Consider the following 6,353-nt stretch of genomic DNA (forward strand, 5'->3'; position numbering starts at 1 on the left):
GGGAAACCTGACCAAACATGACAAAGACAGGTTGGAAAAAGTCATTAGGAAAGCGGGTGGGGTGGTGGGTATAAGACAAGACACCTTTAGCGACATGCACAATAGAAAACTGACTGACAGACTAATAACAATTTTGACCGACGTAAGACACCCACTACATGATGACATTAATAGCAGAAGGTCAGACATAAGTGGTAGGTTTAGAGCTCCACGCGCAAGAACATCTCGATACATTAATTCATTTATTCCTACAGCCATTCGCGCACACAATCAAAACATCCAATACACTAAGTGAACCCTCCCACCCCCCAAGCCCCCTCGCCACAGCAACACCTGAACTTCACCAGCAAACGAGTGTATGGGAGCAGACATTATGCGTGCATGTGGGACTGAGCGGGTGAGCACGGGCAAGCAAGCATTTTTGTGTGTGTGTGATCGGAAGTGATTTTTAAATATTTTCTTATTTTACTTGGATTTCATGTATCTTTATGTTAATGTTCTAATCTTATTGGCGTGACATATGTTATGTGCATGCATACGTTGTTTGTGTGTGTGTGAGTGTGAGTGTGTGTGTGTGTGTGTGTGTGTGTGTGTGTGTGTGTGTGTGTGTGTGTGTGTGTGTGTGTGTGTGTGTGTGTGTGTGTGCATTTTACTTATATATACGATTTATTCCCTTGATGTTTTTATTTATGTATTGTTGTACAATACCTTATGGTCTTAACGTGTGTGTGTGTGTGTGTGTGGTGTGTGTGTGTGTGTGTGTGTGTGTGTGTGTGTGTGTGTGTGTGTGTGTGTGTGTGTATGTGTGTGTGGGTGTGTGTGCGTGCGTGCGTGCATGTCATTTTTAGTAATCTTATACCCTTTTTTTTGTTGGATGTTTTCATTTGTTAATATTGTTGTGCAATACCCTATTGTCTTAACATGAGTATGTGTGTGTGTGTGGGGGGGGGGTAGTATATCGTCAGCTATTGGGAAATCTTATTTGATTAGTTTTAATCTCTTCTTATGTTGCGCATGATTTTATGCCAGTGTTTACAATGAGCCTGTGATTGCACAACTTAATTTCCATGTGGATTAATAAAGTGTTTTTGATTTGATTGATTGATAATCTTCATACACCCATGGAAGAAGGTAGATCGTGGTGGGACAGCACCTAATTGGCTGTGGGCTGCCCAGCGTGGGCGGGCGGTAGCTGTCCAGTGGTACGCCAGGGTCCCTCCCACCGTCAAAAGCAACCCCTGGCGTCGGCTCTACGTCAATTGAGCGCTAACGTATAACCGGTAACTGTTGGTTCACGTGTTGTTCCGACGCTAGTGCTAGTAGCGAAGCTGGAGTGTTCTCTCCAGGTTGTAGGTGCAAGATGTTTGTGGATGGATGGACGGATATAAGCCTGGGCAATGTAATATGGAAGACAGGCTGTTGCCCATGCACCTTGCCCCCCCCCCCCCCCCCCTCTCCACCTCGCTGACAGATCCAAAAGAACAGCAAGGCTTTTACGTTTTGGCGCCAACGCGGCCGCAGGAGCTGCTGGAAAGTGACAAAGTTTGCCATCCAACCGCCTCAGGGGCCCCGCACCGGATTTTCTGTCAGGGTTTACTCCCTTAGCTAGGTGGCCGCAGGTAGCTCTCCAGAACTGGCGCCCTTTGATGGGTCATTTATTTCCACCATGGTGTCTAGCCACCCTCCTCACCATCCTCCTGAGAGGACTGGTGGGGGTGCTGGTTTAGTCGCCAGCAATTCGACCCTGTGACAGGTAGTACTGGGATCCAGGTTACCAGTAGCAGATATATCTATCTGACCTGACAAAGAATATTTATGATAATGATAATAATATTTATTTATAATATTTATAATAATAATGATAAGAACAAGAATGATAATGATAATATGCAGGCTTGTATAGCGCAGTACCCACATCTCAAATGGGGCTCACTGCACTTTACAATAAGATATACAAATCTAAGACTCCAGCCACCATTCTTAATCTGACATCCAACACTTCCAAGTGCCATCTGTTCGGTTTTTGGTTTTGCTTTATTTTTCCTCAACCTTCCAGCTCCATTCATTTTCTTTGGCCATTTCTTGACATTCACATCCCAATCCTGACCCTCATGCTCACCCCCTACATGGGTAAATCGAACGGGGATACAAAATAAATAGGCTGCCACACCTGGACCACGCGATCAAATCATATAACTTCATGGATGCGTTTTATAGGGTGTTGTCCAAGATAGCTTGAATAGTGTGGCAGTTTATCTTTGTGTCTGGCCTGCTCAGCGGACGCTAGATACCATCAATCAAAACCAAACGATGTTTTCAATAACAACAAAAATGACAATAAATAAAAAGTATCCCTGTAACAGCACTGATCAGGGTTGGGTGCCTGTTTCGTGGTGTCCGTGGGAAAGGCACTGTACTCACTCCACCTTGGTGTGAATGGGTACCAATCTTCAATGTAGGCAAGGTAAAAACGGCTGAGCTATGAGACTGGGCACCCGACTCTGCGTCTTCGTGTTCATGACACAGTGGAAATTAATTAATTGCCGTGATGGACGTTAACTCTCTCCATGCGAACGGCGAAAGAGACGACGTTAACAGCGTTTCACCCCAATTACCACCATCAAAATATTGCAAGCGGAAGGCTCTTATACTGAAGAGGTGAATGTTGACAAAGATATCACAATTCTGACGAAGGAAGCTAAAGGTTGGGTCGTTCAGACACCCACTGGACATCCGAGGGGTCTGTGTAGAGAAGAGAGGACTGGCCGTACTGAGTGAGTTAAAGGTTATGTGAACTTTAACCTGTTTTGACTTGTAACATGGTCGTCATCACTGTTCATTATAAAATATGTGAACAGGAAAAAAAAAAAAAAAAAAAAAAGATTATGATCTGTTAACATTTCAGCTCTGCATAACGAGCGTATGTCAAGCGGTGTGGGGGGGGGGGGGGGGAGGGTAGTAGTGGGGGGAAACACGGTTCCGGGTTCGATTCCCCAGTCGGACAGGGAGTGTTGCCCCATTCACCACAACTTGATACATGGTCTGTAAGCTAGCCTTTCGAGTGAGTGGATCAATTATTTCTGTTTACAGCATGTACACAGCGCTCATGAAATTATCAAGAGCTAAGTCTCCAACCCCACCACTGGAAATACGGACGGCTCTATAAGTATAGATTCTGTGAATGCCCTGCTATAAATTTTATCTTTTCTGTCACTTTCTTTGTTTCTAGCTTTTCCCTTTTATCTTTGTCGTCTCTTCCTTTCTTTTATTCTGTTTAACTTGTCCATTCACTCCTTTATTTCTAAAACTTCTTGAATACTGTCGTCTATTTTTGGCTTGGTAATTTGGCACTATGACTATGTTGTATACTGTTTTGTCCTTGGTCGTGTTAGGCGCTCGTTGGCCTGTCATTTTTTAAATTTTCTATTTATTTTTTTAAAGCCTGTTATCATAATTATACATTTTTGTTTGTTATTTATAATCATATTTATTTTCAACTCTTTTGGGTTTTTTTTTTTAATCCTCAGGTGGAAAAAAATGACAGAATGGTGATCACCACAGCATATTCTGGGCTAGTGCGTCTGAACGTGACTTTAACAATGTCTAATTTTCTTTTTCTTTGTTAAGTACTTTTTCTAGGTTTTAAGGGATAATATATACACTTTTCGACCGTGTCATGCCCATGTATGGCCCAGCTGTAAACAACAAAATATACGGATGAAAAAAATCCATAGCTACAAGAGAAATGCCTTTGACAAAACTATGTACAAATAACCGCTGGATAGGAAAACAGCTACGCACCATTAAGGTGGGAAAAGATTCACATGGCGCTGTCCCTCTCGAGATACTCTCTGTACGGGAACAGCTGCCCGAACTCCACACAGGAAAATCTGGTGTGAATGTGACCAAATGATACAAAACATACACAATATATTTTAAAGTTTCCCACCACCTCATTAACTATGATTTAAAGCCTATTGAATTTACAAATTAGTCCAATCTTCTTGGACAAGAGACAAAACAAAAAGAGAGAGACTGAAATCACACACTGAAGAAAAATAGCACATTTAAGAAAAAGATCGCACATTAAAAATGGCAAGACAATTTTTATATATTTTTTTTCTATTCCTCATATGATAAATAACTAGGGGTGACCCTCCACCACGAAATGAGTCGCTTTGGACCAGAGGACGATTTTTAGTTATTGGTATATCATAAATCTGCAATAAATGACCTTTACAGCGAAAAATAAAGTTTGTAAGTCGGGTGATTCTGTGAAAAATTATTGTGATTTGAAGTTCTAAAGTCGCGAAAGTAACTAACTGAGAAATCAAGGCCGAAAAGTTTTGGAACATGTTCATAGCAAACACATACTGCTAAGCAAGATATGTTCATGAAATTTGGCACACACATACTTAGTGGCATTATCCACAATTGCACAAAGTTTGAAAGAAAAATATTGAGTGTATTTAATTTTATTCAAATAAGAATTTTCTTATTTTGGGGGGAAAGAATTGCAACTGAAGTGTTAGTATACTTGCTTTTTAATCAGCTCAACATGACTAAAAACCTTCCAGTTTTAAGATTAGTTTTGTTGTGGTGTTGTTTGTGGTCCAATTACTATGAAACTTTTGCTTTGTATAGTATGTGTATTAAATTTATGCCAGATTAAAGGTAAAAAATGCTAAATCATGACGCCGAATCATGTAATTGTTGTAATTCAATGTGCTCACTGGCTTAGTGTGCTTGTGATATTACCATAATCCATACAACAAGCACAACAAAATAACAAAAAAGATCCACACAACAAAACTGCTCATACAAAAGGTACAAGTTCATGTGTGTTTTATCCCAGCATACCATCAAATGAAATATACTTCATAATCCAAATGAACACTTCAAACACTTCATCTGCAAAGAAAACCTACTTGTCAAACCCATACTTCACACAATAAAGACACACAACCTCATCAAACAAACACTCAATCTGCTAAAAAAAAAAAAAAAAAAAAAAAAAGTGCAGATATGTGGCACAGGTAATCAATTCTTGTGGTACAAAGTGTTAGTCATCAGGGTGGATGGTGTTGATGTTGAACCTTCTTCCTCCACTCTTTTTTCTCCACCGGTGGTGTCAGTATGTTCCAAAAATGCATGGTTTATCCTGAAACAGTTTGTTACGTAATACTTTTTTTTATCTCTTTTCAATTTCTTTGTTTTGAATTATTTTCTATATGTTCTAAAGTTTATTCATTAATGCTAATAATGTTAGATTAAATATCAACAGTAATTTCAGTTTTATACATTTACATCACAGCTTTCATTTATATATATATATATATATATATATATATATATATATATATATATATATATATATATGTATATGTATATATATCATAATATAATCAGACAAAGCAGTTTCCTGATAATAAAAATATGAAATAGTGATTATTAATGCTGTATCACTATGAGTATCAGTGTGCATATCAGTGTGCATGTGCATGACATGCTGCAATCCATTAAGTTACTTTATGCATAGTGGCATGTCAAGCACATTCACACTTATACCATTTATGTAAATGTCTGTGCAAAAGTCTACAATTCCATACATGTACATCTATACAAAGTTTGTAAAAAGAAACTAAGTTTGCACACTTCATGGTAAATTTATACTATAAATCATAGTACATTAACAGTTGACTCTGATGACATGACTTGCCAGCAGTGATTTCAGAATTATTCATGGTGTACAGGCAGGCATATAAAGTACCATCATATCTTTCAGGGCTGAAAAAGAAATTGAACTATTAGTAATACTGTTAGTATTTACTGTTGACACAACTCTGTATTTATTTACCTCAAAACAACACAGACACAGAAACACACACAGAAACACACACAGAAACACACACACACACACACACACACACACACACACACACACACACACACACCAACTTGACACACATTCACATAAGATATCCATTGAAGCAAATTCTGTGAAACTGAAAACTGTTCAAAATGTCATGCCCCTGTACCTCCCCTTGCTCAGTTACATATAATGGTTAAACTGTGAAGGGACAGTGTGTGTGTGTGTGTGATATTGTGTGAGTATGTGACTCACTGTGTGACATACATTGTGTGTGTGTGTGTGTGTGTGTGAGAGAGAGAGAGAGAGTGACATGTATACACACTGTGTCACACATTCTGTGTGTGTGTGTGTGTGTGTGTGTGTGTGTGTGTGTGTGTGTGTGTGTGTGTGTGTGTGTGATCTTTTAATTTACATTCTGTTAATTTCCTCAGATTCACTTTATTCTTTTAATCATTTTTATTCCACATGTCAAACAGTGAAT

The sequence above is a fragment of the Babylonia areolata genome, chromosome 7 (assembly GCF_041734735.1).
Source record: "Babylonia areolata isolate BAREFJ2019XMU chromosome 7, ASM4173473v1, whole genome shotgun sequence".
In the NCBI taxonomy this organism is placed as follows: Eukaryota; Metazoa; Mollusca; class Gastropoda; order Neogastropoda; family Buccinidae; genus Babylonia; species Babylonia areolata.